This window comes from Tribolium castaneum, chromosome 2 (assembly GCF_031307605.1).
Source record: "Tribolium castaneum strain GA2 chromosome 2, icTriCast1.1, whole genome shotgun sequence".
NCBI lineage: Eukaryota > Metazoa > Arthropoda > Insecta > Coleoptera > Tenebrionidae > Tribolium > Tribolium castaneum.
The window spans coordinates 26467449-26487056 of record NC_087395.1 but is presented as its reverse complement, the minus strand read 5'-3'; the positions used below and the strand labels follow the sequence as shown (position 1 = coordinate 26487056).

General features: G+C 36.3%; 1 protein-coding gene across 3 annotated transcripts in view; it reads right to left on the bottom strand.

The window, feature by feature from the left end:
* Octalpha2R (alpha2-adrenergic-like octopamine receptor) overlaps positions 1–19608 on the bottom strand; it is a 46300-nt gene that overhangs the window by 10499 nt on the left and 16193 nt on the right. The window lies entirely within an intron of this gene.

The following is a 19608-nucleotide window of genomic DNA, read 5'->3' as shown; positions in this document are numbered from 1 at the left end:
TTTTCCCAGTCTCTCGTTCTCTCTTCTTGCATTTTCGTGACAGTTTGTTTACGCTGTATTTGCATACAGGGATCAGCCGAGTGTTAATTTTTAATTCGGTTTTTCCCCCCAGCCAATCCACACTTTTTGTTCGTGAATAATTAGGTCTCTGTGTGGACTGATTTCGCGAGACAAAAACTACACTCATTTGCATTGCATGGTTACTCTCAATTTTGTCTTTTTTGTCTTTGAATAATTAGTTTCTGCGACGTTAAACTATACCAGAAGTTTGGGACAAAGATTGTAAGGGACAATTTATGAGAGTCGAGATAAGTTGTATACAATTTTAAATCAAAGACGTAAATCTCTGCTTCTATTGTTCTTTCTCTGATTAGAATAGGGAAAGGACGTCTGATGTTTTGTTGTTAATTTATCCGGTGGTTTTTCGACACTCTTTTCCTTGGGTAATTTTTGGTCGCGTATTAAATTTCCGTAAACGCTTGAGGGCAGTGCACTTACACCGCACAACGGAATTTATTGTGAGCGGAAATTATTGTCGCTCTTCGCAGATATGACGTGGAGAAATTGAAGTTGCTTTGTTGTCGGGATTAAAAACATTCCGTTTTTTCCTCGGGGATGAATAGGAGTGCTTCTTTACGATCCGTTTTACGTGTGTATGCAGTGAATTTTAGATCATCTGAAGATTTTTGCAATTTTTTAACGTTATAAATCGACCACGATGACCGGCTATGTTTTATTTATGAGCTTTATTTTTAATGTGAAAATTTATTTCGGTACCTACTGCATCTACCTTCCGGATCAACGTGATGTTAAAAACATACACTTTGCGCTACTTTTTCATGTTTTATTTATTTATTTAGTTACAAAATGCGACTGCTCCCATTTACATAAATTTACATCGAGGAATATTTTAATTTTATTTCGTCACTTGGGAAAAAATCTGTTTTTAATGTAATATTTTCACTAATTTATGTTATGCATAATTACCAAATTGGGTTTAGAATATAATCCGATGAATATTGCGACTGTTATTCGATGAATAACAAAGCATTGGTTAATTGGAATTCAATGTTGCGGTGATGAATTTTATTTTTAATACGGAAAAGGGGGAAAAATTAAATTTTCATTATAGCACACGTAAAACAAGTGAGGCTACGTTTCCCATTTTCTCTCGAGTTTTATGTTTCAACGTTACGACCACGAAGAATATAAATTTGACTTTTTTGGCAATAAGATGCAATAAAATAGAGTACTTGTTCAGCATTTTCTAGCAACCAATAAATACGGCGTGATTGCAATGATGAACACAGTCTTTTTCCCTATTTAAAATGTTATGTGAGTGAAGCATTACTCCCGATTGTTGTATGTAGTAGAGTTTAAAGAGCGCTGCACAGCGAGGAAATGGAAAGCAGTTAAACTGTGCAAGTACTTAATGGTTTTCTATTTAAGTCCTCCTCCAATTAGATTGTACGATATGATAGCAAATTGGTGGCAATAAGAGGAGGAAGCGAGGTCATCAGATGCAAATCGGTGTTGGTTCGATAAACAAGTGCGACATGAAAAAAAGGCTTCGAGCTTTATGAGGTAATATCGCTGGCGGTAGTCGTCGCATCCGTCTTTTGTGCTCGATAATTCAAGTTTATATAATCTGGCTGGTGCTGCATTCGGCACCTCGTTATCCGACCCCAGCCGTCGACGTCGTCGTCCTCCTCCTCTTCGGAGTGGAGATTTAATTGTGGCATTGACTGGCGACTCTTTATTCGTTCTCTGGTGACAGGTGCTTTAGTCAATAAGTGACGCCAGCTTGATCTCTCATCTCTTCCAACTCGAATTCAATGGCGGCAGATTGAACCCGCGGGGAATCCCCGCTCCAACCATGAACGCTTAAATTTTTAATGGGTTGTGCATTCGTCAAATTACAAAAATAATCAGCGTGTTAACAAAAAGCATTAATTTTGGACAATTTATTATAAAGCCATACATTTATCATGCAATAAATCCGGAACTATTAGAGATAACCCTATGAAGCTTATTATCCTGGTTGGAAAGCTCTTTTAATTATCTATCTTTCTCAAAAAACATTTCATAGGACGTTAGCATCACCGAAGAAGCAAAGAATCTGTCTTAAGTAAATATGGCGCGAGCATCCTCATCAGACTTTATTAAATTTCACCCTTGTTGTTGTTCAATGACTCCGACTTGAATTGATTTTAATTTAAAGACCCCCGCTTATTGCTTCGGATTAAATTTGCATAACTGAGTAAGGTAAAAATATTTGCATTCATTTTAATCTATTTTGCATTTAAAACGACAGCTTCCGCCACGACCACCAATCTTTCCAACTTAATAAGATTACCTCATAACACATTTTCGGTTTTGTTAAATACAGGGGTATAGGCATCCATTACCACCCCGAGGATATAATTCGACCAACTGTCAAACATTATATGATGAAGGAAAACTCTTTTCTCGAACACACTATCTCGAAATGGAGATGACTAGGGGAATAGAAAGTTTGACAGCGCATAAAAGATAAGAAAACTAATATACGCACACGAGGATTTTACATTTTATTGAATTGTTATATACAGCGGGCCGGCGAAATTGAACCCATATTTCACAAACTGAGGCGAATACAATTGCCATTACCCTGTAAAGTGATATTTGAAGAAAAAAATCACTCCCGATTCTTTCACTCCCCGTTTACCAAGACAAAAATTTAATTGAAATAGTCGGCTCGCCCTCTTATTCAGATTTATTCGCATTATATTACGAAATAAATCTGAAATATCACACTTTTTATTAGACATAAAACATCGGAATCCTTTAAGCCCTAATGCACCGCCTTAAGATATATAAGGAGTCTGTTATTATCCCGAGAAAACCTCTCTTCCGAGAAAATTGGCTTGCAAATTATTTTATTTCTTTTATGTTTTATTAGCGCGCCAGTGTCTGGAGAGGGCGTCAGAGTTTACACCCGACTCACGTTTCCTTTAACATAAAAAGCTGCACAAGAAAATGTAAAAACACTTAAATCAATCTGAAATAACACACTTTTTATTACGACACTTTAAACTAGTAGAAGATTGGCTTGCAAATTATTTGATTTTTTATTAGAGTTACTTTGTAAGTGCGCCCGATTGCTGTTTTATCAGCCAAAGGAGATAAATTTTTGCTAACCGCTCGAATCGGCAATTTAAAAGTTGCTGAAATGACACTTTCGTCGATTCAGGGTCCGAAAACACTCAAGACAAATCTTCGGATCGGATCGGAGGAATAAATTTAGACACTCACACACGAAAAATTGTTAATTCGTGATATCCCGGAAGTATCGAAGGACGTTTATTCTCATTTTGTCGTCCCACGTGACCATCAAACTCATAAATACGAGTCACACATGTGCAAGCCTATTGTAGGAGTGAAAAAAAAACACCCAACTTTCATTCTCACGTGCACATTTCCTCGTTTATCTCTATTACTTGTGCGCAAAACCCCGTTGCCGAGCTTTTATAAGTAGTACTTCCCCCAGGGCATTCATCACAATCATTCTCCCCTGAAATGCGATATTTTTTCTGATTTCTGGCAATTTTCCCCATTTCTGCACTCCTATCTTAAGCAATTTACTATACGCTCGGTTTAGACGCTCCATTTCGATATTCTATGCACGGATTCGTCTTGTTCCTTTTTTATTTTATTAGCGCGAAACAAAGTTTCAAATATTCACTCTGTTGTTTTTGACAAATTTGTTTAGGGATTTGTTTTCTGTCACACAATCGAGTATCTTTTATCCGTTTTGAAGATAAGTGATGTAATCAGAAAACGGGTTATAACCTGTCACCTGTGCCGGTATATATCATGTGGGAGCGGATAAAAAGAGACAATCAAAGGTGGCCAGGATCGGTTACGACCCGGTTACAACAGGTGTATTAGCCGTCTAGATTAAATCGAGGAGAACGTAAAAGAAAACAGCGATTACGTGAATTTATGGTAGTATAAAGGAGGGTTTCGGACACCTGATCGTTTCTTTCGTTTAATTTCGATCTCTTTTACTTTTTTTTTCTCACTAAAAAAAACTTTTCCGACTCACTTATCCGGGGAGTAGTTTCGTCTGTTCGGGACATTATTGAGCACGCTCTCTCTACATTGCTCAAAGTTTTGGCTTGGTGCCTGCGAAATTTGCCGTTTCACTCCAAAGGATCTCGTATTAATTATGGAGCTATTGTTCGTAGCATTTATATTGCAATATTATAATGCTTATTATCGTTTCATTTCGGCTCAAAGGAAACGCAGCACTCGTCGAAATTTGTGTTGTTGTCGATGTAATCCAAGGATTTTGGATAATTAACATCGATGTAAAGAAAGGATAGCAAGAGGGCTTTTTTGAGCTTTCGAACAAGTCGCGCATTTTTTGCATCAAACAGCGCTGTAATCCGACTAAACTCGATTCTGGGCTTATTGTTGCTTTAAATTGTTCTCGTTTTGCTGATTTTTTCAATTGAAAGCTCATTCAATTCTCCTTTTTTATTTTATTATACAACTTTAAATAGGTAGTTTTTTGCATTAGAGCATTTCTTGATTTTTAAATAATAATTTCATTTGATTTGTTGTCTGTCTGTTTTATATTTTCCGAATGTTGTTCGAATGAACTGAAATTTTACATACATACGTAATTTGCGTGACAATGCAATACTATAACATTATTTGTCATGGCTAGTTTTATGTGCGTGTGTGTAAAAACCGTATCAATATCAAGCGCATGATGCAACAAGTAAGTTGTTGAAACTCGAATAGAAAAGTTGGATATTGCTTGAAAGAAACTTTTCGATTGCTGAACGTTTTGCATGAAAAACTAGCGATCGATTGTCGCGATGGTTAATTGTGAATATTCGTGCCAATAATAGGAAGTCGTTTCATGTTCGGAAGGTCTAATAAATAAGTAAATATTCGCAAACGTCGGAAAAATATTGTCATGTCGGGCAATAAATTTCCGTTGAGAATTTCACGTCGCGACGCCCCTTATCTGGTCCGTCGCTTCTCATAGTGACCCAAATAACGTGGACTGAATCCAGTCCAGGTTTTACCTGTAATATATGTCCATAGTGTTGTATTTATTAAAGTGTATTTACCTTTCCGAAATAAACATTGGTCAGCGGTTTGGCTGGCAAGGCAGCCATTTATTTCACTTGTACTTAACTGTAACATATTGTTTTCGAAACTGTCATTGTAAGAATCGGAGATTGGAGGAGAGATTTATCGCGGATCGGTTCCCTTCTCACGATTTACTACAGCGACCACTTCCGCTCTAAACTTTTTTTTTGAGGAACAAGGTGTGTTTTTGTGACGAAAGGTTTTTGCGAACCAATCACGTTCACGTTTGTTTGGATTTTATTTCAAGCAAAGCATTAAAGTGAAAATCAGACAGCGTGAAATACAAAATCTTTCCTGATTCTCGCCTTTATGTTTACAAGTTTATAGCAAATAGCTCTTTTGTTGTCAGGAACTCAGAAATCGTCTTTTATCCTTTATTGAATAGTTGAATATGAGACAATATTCACGGCTTTACCGAAACTTGGTGCCGTTCGTTGGTTTGATTATTGCGATTTGAGACAAATTCCGATTTTTTTAATGGAAAAATCATCAATTTTATTGGCAGTTTTTCGTGTTTATGAATATGTAAAAACGTCGAAATACAATCGAATTATGACACGTGTGGGGGTGGTGGAAACGTTAAAAGCCGAGGACCACAATTAATGCGCACCATTTAATGGCTTTGCATTCTCATAAAAGTCAAGCGAAACAATGTAAAGTGAAGGGGGTGTCGTAGTTCTCTGCTGCCGGTAATGACATATTCTTCGGGTTTCCGATTTCACGCGCTATCTTCGGAATCCCGGGAGGATCGCGCTGACCTCAACAAAGACCCGAGGGAAATCTTCATCTGCACACCAACTAGAGACGTGCGCCTACGCAAGGCCACGACAAATTTCATCTATTTAACGCTTCAGAGGGCCATATTTTTTGCTTAATAAGTTAAGTCTGAATTTCATCTCTCAAAAAACATAAACCCCGAATTTTTAAGGGCTGATATAAATTTGTTGTGTTAAAAATCCTAATAGGTTTTCTAATTTAAAATAGGATAATTTTTAATTTTTTTTATTAGTATTAGTAACCTATGCCGTGTTGTTTGTTATTGTAGTGAGATTTATTGCAATGGTTAAGTCTTTTCCTGCTGTAGAAATTAAATTAAATAGAGTATTTAACTTTTCAAAAATTCTGTCGCTATTGATAAGTAAACCGTTTCCATATTTTTCACCGATCGAGAGGAAAAAGAATTGTGCGGCAAGGGAAACCTTTCAGACTTAATTACGCCGACGGAATTTGTTACTTATTCTCTTTAATTAAACTCGTCGGCACTTATAAGAGATGGCTTGGTATAGTTGCCACAATTGCGAAGAAAGTACAAATTCAAATTCAAATGAGAGGTTCGTTAGATGTCAGCTTCCATCTTAATTACGTGAGGATTTCATGTAAACACATATCTCGTCAAATTTGCTGAAAAAAAAATTAGAGATGAAAGGCAAAACTTTTGGTCTTAATTACTTTAATTGCGTCATTACAATAAGGCAAAAGTTTGTGGCACGCGTTCTTTGGGTTTGAGTAATTTATCTTCTCTGGCAGAGAATTTCATACGGCACACAATAAAAGAGCCTCGAACGTAAATTGATTGATCGGGCGCATTGTGAACGAACGAGTAAAATAAAATTACGACCGCCGGAAAAAAAATCGGGTTTTCAAGTCCAAGTATGCACTTTGCGTGCTCACAATAGTATCTATTTATTTATGTAAATGTCGGGACGTGTCCGGGAAATTTTCAATAGCTTAATGTCGACGAGATGATGGAGAAAATGGAGTTTTCTGTAATTAAGTCGAGACCGACGCTCGCGTTGCACAATAAAAATTATGTTTTATGAGGGTTTTATGTTCGAGCCTCTCCTTTTCGATAGCGTTTACGTCGGTCGCACCGAACGTTCCGATACTCAATCAACTTTATAAATTTATTGGAAATTGTGGCTTGATTAAATTGTTTGAATAATTTGGATCGTTTGAACAATTACATGCATTAAATTGGCGGAATTTTCGCACAAGAAATTCGTTTTGGGGTTTGTGCAGCGGTAAAAATTTGTACCTAAAGTAATAGTGACATTGTTTGCTGCAATTTCGCCTTTGGAGGTCTTTAAGCTCGACCGTAGAGAGAAAGCAATAGCGCCATCTCTGGCTGTTTGTGTACTTAAGTTGGCTCAAAGGTGTTGACTTTAGAACCGACATAAACCTAGTTTTCGCATTTTAGCTCAGAAATAGTGGTAATTTCGCTCGGAATAATGATTTTGTCTGTTTATAGCATTGAGTATTGCGCGTTAGTGTGTCGATTTAGCCACTGTTATAATCTTTGTCAATTGGCCATTAAAAATAATGGAATTTTAAATTAGTCGAATAAAAAGTCTTGAGTCTGCAAACAAGTTTGGAGCCGTTGAAAAGATTTCTTTGGATAACGAGTTTTGTTTATGACAGACGATATAATGTTTCACTTCCGACTAAAACCTACCGTATAATATCTACATTATAATTTGCATTCAACTAACATGGGAATAGTTAAAAATGCATTTCCCAAGCTGTGCATATGATGATTTTTGTTTGGGAAAGTAGTTTCATAAAAGTCTAACGTTTTAAAGTTGCATAATATAGACTTCGCGGAAAATTACAGTTTGAGCTTTCAGTGGAAATTTCGTCAAGGAGCGGTGTAATATAATCTTGAAACTGTCAGAGAATCAGATTATAAACTTTAACAAAACTGAGAGTCATCTCAGGAGTTGACGAATACACTGGTGATTGTATATAAACTTGGCTTTTCTCTCCAGCGACTTCGCCTATATCAATAGGACTATGATTGGTAAATGCACACACACACACGTCCGCAATTTAATAACAACTTTTCGCGCGCGAAAATTGCAAATTACTGTTTGTTTTAATTAATTTCGCTCGTATTTGCTCGAATTCTTGTTTGTTTGCGTTGTCGTGTGCTGGGAAGAAAAGTTCCGCTGTCAATCCGCAAACACGACGTCGATGTGTATCTCGAAAGGCGAATTTTTCCCATCTGGAGTTAAGAGAGAAAGTTTCAATTAAGTTGACGTTATATGAAATTTCCACGACGTGTGTTGTAGAAGCTCGAAAAAAAGCGCTTTTTTTGCTTCTCCTTCTAATTAAAGTTGCAACTTCTTAACCTAGTTAGTTGAATCTTGGCTCGGGGAACATTCATATCAGTGTTCCCTTGTGTTGTACGCATCGGTCCAACTTTCTTGTTTCTGAGATGTCGTTAACATACAACCAAGCAGTTTGGAAACTTTACCGACACTTTGCAATCAACGCAAAGAATTGCATGTGTGGTGATTGATAATTTATCTCTGTTCGTAATTTAATTTCTTTGCGAGATAAGTTGACACTTTAGTGCCTTGTTTCATACTCGATGAACACAACTCACATAAATCCGAGCCAAATGTCCCACACTAAATCAGATTTTCACCTCGGCTAAAGCCACAACCACAATCGATACAAGACGTTATTTATCAAGTCCAACAGTTTAATTTTTTTTTAGAAAAATAAAAAAATATAGTCAACTCAAGCCTATCAAATGTTGAATTTTCCTTCGGCCGCGCTAAACGTAAATATACCTCGTGGGTTTATGCAAATGAATCCATAACCGTCTTGAGTCTTGCGGAAAAAAGTATGTTAACAGCATCGCTGCGCTTGATTTCATAGGAGAAATGAGCAATAATATTTCCGAGTGACAAATTACGAAGGAAGAAAGAGCGTCGTACATTTCTTATGCGGCGGAATTCCGGCGGAATTATTGTTCGGTTTTCACAAAAGTGGGAGGAGTATTCCATTTCGCTTGACAAATTCAACTGCAGTTCCATGCATGTAATTATCATTTATCATACCTCTGATGCGATTAGATTGTGTAACTGTTATAGCCAGATTTGGTCCAGCGATGTCAGCCATTCAATAACTATCGTATTTACCGACGTTTCGATACATTAAACATCGCAATACGCCATTGTTTCGACGAGGAAAAACACTTGCAATTTGTTTAAGGCTTCAAATGGGGTGCATAATTGATAGATTTTCAACGATAGGGCTTTAATAACAGCTGAGCCGAATATATCACAGCTTATCCCAAATTGATTACTTGTGAATACATTTGGGCGGCAATAATTAGCAACGTTTTTCAATTAAAAGATTGCTCCAGTTAGACAGTAACTATCTAGGCCACAACACCTACAATTACGGTCAGAATTCCATGTGCCTTGAGAACATTAACGTTGATGCTGTTAGTGGTAGACCACTACGTGGATTATCTTCAGAGCGGTTGCGAGACCCTTTGAAAATAATTAACCGAACCGACGAATCTACTACGAATAAACCCTTTGACAAACGATAGATAGATGCAATAAAATTGCCCCGGGGATTATTGCGCACTAGTTTACATTTTAATTACAACTCTTGTTGAATAATAAATGCGTGCCTACCTTCAAGAAACTCAAAAATACATTTTTTCGAATTGGTTCAACAAAGTTTTATGGAAATGAAATACATAATTGCATTACGTAAACTAACATCATAGAGTAGTTGTAATTAGACTTATGTAACAAGTATTTACTTGTCAGAAAAAGTATAGTATTAGTGCTACTATTACTATTATTGCAAGGTTATTAATGTGAAAAATGGCGAAAGTATTAGATAATTGAAAGAAAAACGTTACATTTCTTCTATAATAATGATTTCCTAGATCACAAAAACTACTGTAATTTAATTAATTGAGTTTTTACGCACTGTAGTAAAACGGTTACAAGCCAGTTTTTGTATTTATTATTGAATGTTTTAAGGTTTTGTTGTGTAGTCGTTGTGACCCAAAAGCGGTCACCTCAAACGTAAACACGGCTAAAAACCGTCCGCTCGCGTCATTTCTCTGTAAATAATACAGAAATGGCATTCCGGTTGCCTCCGGGGTGGAGACCCACACGTAATACGCCTCATGGGACAAAGAGATAAGTACGTACACAACCTAAATTCCACTCGTGAGATTTTATGACGAAATTACTTTAATTTACTTCATTCCGACGACCCTTTAATTTATTTACCACCGGCTTTTCATGTAGCATCTGCGTTAAACACTTTATTTTTTATGTGTGTGTGTTGTGTTTTTTCCTGAAACAAAACCGTCCCTAAATGATACTTTAGATGAATTACTATTTTTATTCGTGGTGGGATTTATTGAGAAATAAACGCATCCATTACACTTGATTGAATTACCGGAGCGTCCTCTTGCGGTCGCATCGAAAGTGTCTAATTTCGGCTAAAAACTCGTCAATTTGTCGTCGAGAAACACGAAATCACCATTTAAACGATAATTGTAAAGGTATCGGGTCCTTTCGTACCCTGCCATCGATTCGATGATTCTGATGGTGCGGTGAAAATAGTCCGGGGATTCACTCAGAGATGCACTTGTTTGCATAGGCCACTTGAAACAATAAAACACAGCAACGGGATGGTCTCTACGTATTGATTTACGAGGGTGGTACGAGCGACTTGAATGGAGTTCAAAACCGATACCATCTCTCTGAAAATGGATGTTACATCTGCAAACATTACATTGCCGGCAAACATGCAACCTGTCACGTAAAAAATTTGGTTTGCCATAAATCAAGCGACGGCAGCTCGTACCCCTTTCGACGATTAAAATCAAAACGCAAAATTATTCCAAGTTGGCTTTTTTTTTCAAAGAGTTCAAAGGAAGACATATACACATGATGCGGGAAAGACTTTATATTAGATACCTGTTAATGCACTAACTTAATTCTGTCGTTTAATTGGCTCGGTGTTTGTTAAATGCGGGTCCCATTATGTATTTCGCGCAATTACAAGTGTCACACTGCACGAACTGAATTTACCACACCGGAATTAATAACCACGTAGACATCACCAGTTGCAGGAACACTCTTGTTAAGTTATGCTAATGTTTGGGAAATTTTAACCCTACAGGAAGTTTGGCCGATGATTTATCGATGATTTTAACTCCAGTGTTTTCGAAAATTCAAAAAATTGCACCATTTTCCAAGATTTTCTAGTCAGTTTTTGTATTATTTTTAAATAACATAGTTATACATTGTTATCTGTTGTATTTTAACTGAAACAGTGACCGATTTGTTTTTTTTTGAAGCACAGAAAATAAAATTTTCTTTACTGTCGAGTGCCAACTTGCTGTATATTTTTTAATTTTTTTGGATTTGAGGATTTAACGTAAAAATTATTAGAATTCTTTAAAAAAGGAAATTATTAAATGTTGAACTATAATTATTTACTATTTTTTCCTCACATGATCATCTTTGATTCTGATTGGAAATACATTGTATAAACCATATTTAAAATTCTTGCTGGGGCTTAAAATGAGATGTTCGCTACTCGATGCCTTTCATACGGAAGTGAGTGTATGAGCAAAAAGATTACTAATAAGACTAATGGAATCCTCAAATGTTTGCAAACTAATGAATGATGAATCGGTACACGAGAAATTTTAAATAAAATCTAAAGAAATAAAGCAATGGGAGTTAGAGAAAAAAAAATTGTGGTGTTGTCTTATTATTTTTATTTCGGTTATTTATTGCATCAATCGATCTTTCGGTTCATTTTTGGCTGGTTATATCCTCACTGTTGACTTGAACGGATGAAGATGGAGCGGTAAAAGTGGCTATTTTTTTCTCGTCTTGTTTGAATACGGAACGGAAGGAAGGGTGCAACTGTTAAATTATTTAAAACGTTCTGGAATGTTGTTTTATAACTCCCGCTCTAATTAATTTACTCAACATTTTAACGCTTTGTCGTTTTTCGCCTTAATTATAACGAGACAAGGGGGAAATTAAGATTTTCACCTTAATACTTTACCGTGTCGGTTTTTTTGACATTGGCCCCCTTCCCTAATTAAAAGTCTTGGCTTACCTCACTTGCCCGTATTTGCAAATATAATGTATCGCAAAGCGGCCATTCTTATTCATTACTTGCGTCGACAACTTCTTCTTCAAGCCCCATTTCCATTCACTACATATAAAGTGCGCCATTAAAGAGAAATCCTGCTTATGTTCACACCACTCGCCTCTTATCCGTTTCAGTAGTTCAATCATTCGATATTTGTTGGAGGTGATTCGCTCAATTTATGTATAATTAGTTGCATACACACCGGGAGCTAACAAATTAACGGCAAGTTTGTTGCATACACACCAGGAGCTAATTGAAGAGCAGTTACACCAGAGCTAAAGTAATGAATATCGATTTTGGTGCAATGTTTATCCAGCGTGTGGAATAAATTCGAGATTAATTTTTCGGTGTTTTCGAATCTCGTCACGTTGACATTGTTTTGCCAACATCTGGTATCGATTGACGTAATATAGCTCTCCGACATATAGCGAGTGTATCAGATTTGTGACAACTTAGTGTTGTTCCTAATTCTCTGCTCTTCTTATATAAATATCCCGAAACCGACTGATTACTCTGGATTGCCGCTTAACTTTTAATCATGATTAATCCTTAACCTACTTGGAACCCTCATTAACTGCGATTTATTTTGCACACCGACCGAATACACCAGTTTAGGGGATTTATTCGCTCGCTCTATGCGAATTTATCGCGTTTAATTCGGATAATTATTTATGGCGTCTTGTCGATGTTCACGTTGAAACGGGTCTTGATGCCGGGACGGTTTTATGATATATTATTAAACTTGGATTAAGTTTCGTAACGGCTTTAGCGCCATAACGCTCTAATTTTATCACTATAGTTTAATTTTGTGTGTTTTTTTTTTGATGGATCAATTCTTCCAACAACATTCGTTCTAACAGTTCATGTTAACGATTTAACAGTTTCTCGAGGGACTCTGAATGGTTTTAATCTAGTGGCCGGCGATCTTCCAAAGTTTTATATTTCCCCGGGGCTTTTACTGTGGGTGGAGACAACAGCTTCTGTGTTTTGTGTTTCAGTCGCGCAACATTCTATTTCTCTAGGATCGAATAACAAGTTGTAACACATCAAGAACTTTGCGATATACATACTATAATGGAATTTGTCCCCGAAGAAGGCGAATTAAAATTTTCCGAATGCCGATCGAAGAGCGGGGGAAAAAATTGTTTAGTCATTAGGGAAAATTGGAAACTGGCCAATTATTTTGTCGGGCGTATTCATAACACTGGAGCCATTTAAATTCTCTGATTAGTTATGAATTAATTAAATTCAAACAAAGGATCCATTATTCCAGTAATTTTAAGATTCAGTCGAGTTGTAGACGGCGTTAATTTTTCACTCGCTCGTCCATCGATTCGGTTAACAACTTTGGAATTGAATTTCCAAGTGGTAATGATTTTTTCGTGTCATACCATTTACAAGAAAATATGTTAAAAGTAGTTGTCTTTTTTTGGTCAATTAGCCGGAAATTGCAAATTGTATCCATCGGCATGATCTCAAACATCCGAACTAATCCGGGATCTAGAATCAAGTCCATTTCACATCCGGTGAGAGCAAACATTTTTAATTAAACCTTTTGTGATGAGCGAGAGCAAAAATTCGAAGCGGCATGTTCTTCATTTGTTTCCGATTAATTACCGGATGGAATGTGTGGCATACACTATTTGTTTCGCCACTGGAGAAGGAGAAGGAGGAGGAGCAGGCAATTTAAGTTTTCTCACCTGCTGATAGGAAGCAACAAATTTTCTTGCAGCAAAACTTGGTAAATTGCTTCAACTCGCGACCGATTAAACTAAAATTGAATGGAAGTTTAGTAATTTATTTGCCAAATTAATAAAAGTCGTGTTATTTTTTGCCGCCAACATCTCGACTCGACTTAATCCGCGTTTTTGCCAAGAGCAGGCTTAATATGCAAATTGGGTGTGCTTGTATGTAGATTGATGTCGGTTAGAATTATTATTCAAAAAGAGGATTCGGCTGAGATTTTGATCTCTTGTATAATTCCGAAAGGTTTTGTTATGTAGATCGGTAATCCTCTCGCTGACTTTTTTCAAGAGAGTTAGGGCAAGGGAATTTAATTAAAATCTGTCGCGTTATTGTGGCTTTTTTTCTCGGAATCGATCTAATTTTTTCCAATGTGACGATAGTGGTATGTGGTGAAGCTTCAGAGTGGAAATATTCCGGAATTGTTTTTAATTTGCATAATAAACGAGAGCTTGTGGCGTGCGCTGAATTTCGTTTAGAAAAATTCTCTTGTTTAACTTGTCTAAAGTTTTCGACCGAGTGTCTTAAGTAAACCATTATATTGTGTATTAAATAATGGTAAAGGAAGGAAGCAGTGCATAATGTATGGACTTTCCAGTTTCTAATTACGATAAAAGCTTCTGGAGGTCATAAAGAAAGGACTTTGTTGTGTTTAAGTAGAAGTAATGTATTTGGAAAATTCGTTCACCTTTGCGCAGCATCCGCGAATAATAGCTAGAGATAAATCAAATTACGAATTATCCTATTATTCTATTACGATGGATACTCGTGAGCTTCGCGTAATAAAGCCAATGGAGGAAATTGATTTATAATGTCGAAATTATATGGATTTAGGCAGTCACATTTCGAAAAGCATTAAAGTTTCATCTTTCTACACCCAGATTGGTTTACATTCGAAACCGACGACTCCTCTACCTACCTACATTCAATTCTCTTATTCTCTCCTATTCCACACTCAAACAATCCATACGTAGCGATTTAAAAAATCATGCAAATTTTATGCCACTATTACAAGTGTGTCAGTTTCATGGTCGAATTTTGTCCCTTTTCACCCAACGTGAAAATCCATCAACATTTCACAGCTTTGCCGGAATATGAAATAGCTTTTCCGTATAATGCAAACTTTTCCCAACTCTACTCGCTCGTAATGAGATTCGTCTCCTGTTATTACCGTTTCGTAAAAGGTTTATTTCAATTTATAATACACATAGTAAAATAAATTTAACGACACGGAATGTTCAACTAAACACGCTAAAAAATTAATTGGCACGAAAATCCAATTTGTTTCCTATACCTACACCTATACGGAACTGGAGAGATATTCGCAAGCGTATGTGTGCAAGCACATCTATTAAAATTTCACCAAGCCTAAGCTACCTGAAGGCATGAACCGTTTTTTTATTCATGAGCATAAGGATTGTTTGCTTGTAATAGAAGTCGCTACTGCTACGTCAAATTGGAACGCGCCGCTTGTATAAACACACGGAAGAAAATCGCCCATGAATTTTTTTCCAAAAATACAGAGTGAGAATAATTCAAGTCAAGTACAGTGGCGTTTATCGCAGTGACTGTCAAAACCGTGAAAAATGCCTTTTTTTATCTCTTAATAAACAGCTACAAAGTTGATCTTTAAACCCATTACTGAACAAGCACGATAAATCTTTTCTTTGGGGCGCGGAATCTCTGACAGTTTCCTTATACTGAAGGATAATTTTTGCGCTGATGAGTGAATGGTAGTGGTGGTGGGATGTTGTCGGTCGCGCCCTCTATCAATGTTTGTGGGCAAACAAATCGTTAGGAAAAGAATTAAATTACCATAAACAGCAATGAGTCGTGTGATGGTAAATCGGAGGCCTGAACACAACAGGGCTGTAAATCATGCAGTGGAGGAGAGGTCAAGCAAAAGCACGTAGTCAGAGAGGGGTTAAAAATGTAAGGAATTTGTGTTAGTGCGCTCGACGAGTATTATATTTCAGTTTCGCAATAATAATGGGGAATGTTTTTGATTAAAATGTGGAAAATATATTAATCTATAAATTAAAAGAGACCGAACGAACGTGTAATGCGAGACCATTGTCGTGAATATCTTTTAAATTTTTAATTAAAACACTTGACGTTGTTACCGTCGGGTCGTTGCAACAAGACAATTACGACCATATCGGTTTAAATTCGCTTTGTACTTTTCCGAAATTAAACATATAAAACTTCCTATAGGAGAGGAATCTCTTGTTTGTTCAACTTGCGCTCACAAATTAAATTGTTACTTTCAAACTCGAAATTAACCGATAGCGTTTACTCAAGTTGCTGCCTTTTATTGAAAATCAAACGAGATAAAAGATGGATGAGCGATGCTAAACCCAACCAAAAAAAATTCAAACTTCCATTTATTAATAAATATTTCCTACTTGGAACGTTGCTTATCGTCTCATGATTAATGGTCTCGCTTAATTACGGCTTTAATTTCTTGTAAAACAAACCGAGCCGAGCTACCAGAAATTGTGTTTCTATGTTTTCGCAATGATCCATCAATTTCACGTATACGTTAATTCGAATTTTTAAGGGCGTACGCCCACAAACCAATCACAATGTGGCGATTCAAGGTCGCGTTAGTTTAAGGCGGGGCCAAAGTTTTTGAAATTTAAGCGCCAACTTTTCGTAACTATGTCGAGAGAAAAATTTAATTTTGAGGTACGATACAGGTTTTTGCTAATGTCGCGTTTTTATCAGTGGGATATTAAAGTTTAATAAGGGAGGAAAATCAATGTTTTCGCGGCGGCGACTGAAACAAAAATATTGTAAAATTAGGTTTAATTTAATCTTTTCGGATTTGTTTGTTTTATCGATTAACCCTTATCTTGTAAATTTAATTGGAATTGGATGAGTTCGAACGAACGAACACACGTACGTCGAGTAATTCTAGCAATTTTTTCTCTTTATAAGAAAAGTTTGTGGAAAGTTTGTTGGGGGAAATAATTAAATCAAGTCGGTTGAATTTCTTACAAGTTGTGTTTTCAATCGGATTTTCTCAGTTTATGGAATTCCAATTTAGACTTTTTTCTTTATACTCTCTCACTCTCTCTCTCTCGAAAAATTTCTGGACAATTTTGCAATTTCGACGCGGACGTATCAGTTTCCGTGGCCTCTTCTTGGAAAACCTTTCGTAATCTGTCAATGTCACAGCAGCTGGTCCAATCAGGATATGTCGGAAAAAAGAACAAATGATTCTTTCCACGGCATGTTTTTTAATTATTTAGCGAAGAGAGAAAATTCAAGTATCGAAGCCAAACCACCGATTTTCACTTTTTACGTTTCATTCCACGTACAACGGTGTCGATGAAAAACTGCCGACATAAATTATTTCTAAAGAGGAAATGAATTCGAGATATCGTCATTAACTGGAGGCATTTTACACACTTTTTTTCCGAAAAAATTAATCCGATCCGATCGTAAAATTTATATTTATTTTGCTAGCAGGTTATTAGCTGGGAATTTTTATGTCGTCCGGCTCACAATTTATGGCAGTTATCATTTCCTGTAGCTTTAAATTTCGATTGTTTTCCAAGATTTAAACATAAATCAATTAATTCGCCAAAACTAATAACGTGTGTTTGTTCTCGCTTAAATATAAACAATAACAACTCGAGCGGGCCAATCGGAGCGTTAAATCGGCTTAGATTGACCGAATCTTAACTAAAACTTTTCAGAAATTCCGTATTATTAATGAAAACACCCTTAGCCAAACTGTTTATTTAACGGTTAATTTAGTTTATTGCGAGAATGATTTTTTCTCGAAGCTTTATGGTCGCAAGGGATATCGTTAGTTTCGGTTTTCCCCTCTTTGTTTCTCATGGGTGTCCCTATAGCAATTTCTACGTCTTGATCATATTTTATCAAATTGACAAGTCTGTTTCATATTTCCCAGCTAACGAGCGTCGGTATTGTGGCCAGCAAATAAACATAATTAGTGTGTTGGTAGTCCTATGGCCTTTATTAAAGCCCGAAGCGTGCCCTTAATGTAGCCGAGTTGATACAATAATATTGTTGGTAAAACTCCAACAACTCGCGATGGTACATGTGCCATCAGTTTTGTGTTTCAATTCACAAAGTGTCATTAAATATAATTAGAGGAAGCGTGTCTGTGGGACGTTAAGGCGATTGACACGCAAAGTGACAGCCGGAAATAGATGCAAAACGATTGGAGGTCGAGATGAATGATCGAATTATCGAAAATAGTAGAGTTTGCAGATTTCTAATGCCTTTTATCCAAATAGTGATGGATAGGTCCTAGATGGTTGATCTCTCGCAAATACAACGTATCTTTTCGCATCAGCAACTTCATACATATATTACTCGCTCCATTTCAGTTTTAGTGCCTCCTTTGCGACGTCATTTGTCATTTTTACGTGGTGTACTAAAGAGAGTCGTATAAACAGATTAGAAAGTGTTGAACATTAGTCGAAATGTTGTCGATTAAATTTCGTCGCTTTAATAGCCGAAATTTTGGTTAAGATAAAAAGGAGCTCCATTAAAATTTGATGCTGTAAAAACACAATTTACATAAAAAACACCACCACTCACAAGCCGATCTGGCAAGTGTGCGAAAGCAGCTTTTATGGCTTTTTGTTTATAAACCTGTTGTTGTGTTTTTTATCCTCTCGACTCGCACGAAATTGGTACCGAGGATTATATAAAGGACGCACGGGGTTTTCATCCCTCTTAAATTAAGAAAAAATTGCTCGGACACAACCACTGGCCCTTTTACAACTCCGAAAATGTAAACATTAAAGCTAATGCTGAATTAATGCAACTCTTTTAGAAAATGTAATAGTAAGGTAAAATATTTTTCATTTTTATTCACCTTAAAATGAAGCCGCCAATTTAACAGAATTTGGTGTTTTTATAAAAAATACAGCTTTCACAACACTAGCTTACTCAAGAACTTAAAAAATAAGATTTTAACTTGAAAAAATGGTGGATGCGCCGGGTTTAAAAAAATCATAACTTAAAAACTAAAAGTCGCAGAACAAAGCGGTTTGTTACAGTGAATTTTGCGTCTTAATTTACGTTTTGCCTCAGGTTTTTCAAAACACTAGGTTTCTTGAACACCTATTAAAAAAAAAACTTTACTTAAAAAATGGTGGATGCGCCGGTACATTTATTAAAAATTTATTAAAAAAGCTATAAATCGTAGAGTAAAGCCAGCTCTTTACACATGATTAAAGATTTTGAATTTTTTGCTTAAAATTTTAATGGTCAACTCACCTACCTTCACAAAAATAAAAAGTTATATATTTTTTTAACTCGCTCTAGCAAAGATTTATGGGCTCTTCTATGCAATCATTTCGAGTGCTTAAAAAGTGCAAAAACATCAAATAATGGCGTAGCGGGGGCATATCGAGACCGTTCTGATTTAACCTGTTAGATTTGAGAAAACTCGGTAAACTCAATTTAAGGTTATCAGTTCGGAATGGGGATAGTTATGCTCTTGTGGAAACCGTGTGTCTATTACGTGTCCGGAATAAAAAACGGAGAGAAAAGAGAACTAAATTTCAAGCAGCGTTGTGAGATGCCGTTTCATAAAATTTTTATTAGAATCGGATTTGATGATGTGCATTTTCAATTGTTATTATCAACTTTTTTTGAACCAAATCGAATTTTTCACACTTTGTCCTACTTGTAGCGTTTTATAAATTGACGTCGTATCCTCTAACAGAAAATAATACAGCTGACACGTCGATAAAAACCCGCATCTGCTTACTCTGTCTGAAATATGATTTGAAG